Genomic DNA, 1,506 nt, shown 5'->3' on the forward strand with positions numbered 1-1,506 from the left:
TCACCTGAGATCTCTGTGCCTCGGTTGCCCTAACTGTAAAACTAAGTCATAGGAGCAGTTTCATAAGTTTGTGAGAAAATATCCAAGAAAGACTTAGAATTGCATTGGGTATAGATTAGAGACTCAATCAATAATACCTTATGATAAATACATTAGTTTTGTCTCATTTACTTTATATATTCAGTATAGAACAGAGTCTGAGACTGTGTTCAATAAATACTTGTTAGGGCCTAAGTCCATGGCAGCAAGTTCTGGGAGCAGCGTGAAACCCTTGGAGGTTCCTTCCTCCCTGAGTCTTGTCCCCGCGCGCCTGCTGCAGGCGTCAGTCCTCTGGCGTCTTGACGGCCCCAGACACTGCTGTTGGATGGTAATCAGGCTGCTGGTCTGGGCGTTGGGTGGGCTCACCCACGTGCCCAACGCAGCCTTCACCGCCGCCCCCTCCAACGCTGGCCTAAGGGCCACTTTTTCTGAAATTATTTTGAGGCAAGAAGTTTTGAAAGATGGTTTCCATAGGCAGTGATGGTTTCAGAAGGTTCTAAAATAGAAGTCCCTAATTACTTGTCCAAGGAATCTGAAGTTCTCATTTATGCCAATCAAGATTCACAGCTCATTGCTTATTTCCAAGCCCTTCTGCCTGTGCACTACCATTATCATCGGCCACATAGTAAAGATGAAGAAACTTTTACTGTGGTCAGTAACCCGGACTTACTGATGTATTGTGACCAAGAGTTCCCAATTTTGAAATGCTGGGCTCAGTCAGAAATGGCAGCTCCTTGTGAATTGAAGACTAAGGATATCTGCCAGTGGAACAATGCGAAGTATGAATCAGTCTATAAGAATGTGACTCTACAGGTTCCAGTGGGACTGACTATACACACCTCTTTAGTATGTTCTGTGACTCTGCTAATTACAGTTCTGTGCTCTATGTTGATCCTTGTAGCTGTTTCCAAATATGGCTATTTTTCTCTATAGATTTTATGCAATTAGTTGCTTTCTATAAGTCTAAATAAGACCTATTTGTGACTAGAGGTGTTCTAGAATTCAGTGATTTATTTTTGTATTCATTTATGGCTAAAATTATGTTTACCAGAGGAAATTTTGGGTTATTCTCAGCTAATGCCAAAATTTATTGCACTGTGGGGTAGATACTTATTCTTATGCATTGTCAGTAGAGAACATTGAATTCTGTTAACTTTATATTGTGAGAAATTTTTTTAGCTTCATGTGAGGTAGAAAAAATGAATTCTATACATATGAGAGACATGGTATTCTTATTTTATGAATAAAAACCTTTCGATTTAAGCTAAAATTGAGAATGTCATTAAAAATAAGAAAACAATAACCTGGGTGAAAAAAAATACTCGTTAGAAGAAACATTTAATATAATTAAAGAATAAAAAATATTTAATTAAACAAACCAATGTAGCTGATCTTTGTAAAGTCTCGATTTTATAAAATATTTTCTCTTGGGCCAGCCAGTAGCATGGTGGCTGAGCTGGCTGGATC

At 38.6% G+C, this 1,506-nt stretch overlaps 1 pseudogene; it reads left to right on the forward strand.

The window, feature by feature from the left end:
• Window positions 1–238: 238 nt before the first annotated feature.
• LOC102479987 (phosphatidylinositol-glycan biosynthesis class X protein pseudogene) lies at window positions 239–972 on the forward strand (annotated as a pseudogene).
• Window positions 973–1,506: the final 534 nt, after the last annotated feature.

The sequence above is a fragment of the Tupaia chinensis genome, unplaced genomic scaffold, assembly GCF_000334495.1.
Source record: "Tupaia chinensis unplaced genomic scaffold, TupChi_1.0 Scaffold000298_1, whole genome shotgun sequence".
NCBI lineage: Eukaryota > Metazoa > Chordata > Mammalia > Scandentia > Tupaiidae > Tupaia > Tupaia belangeri.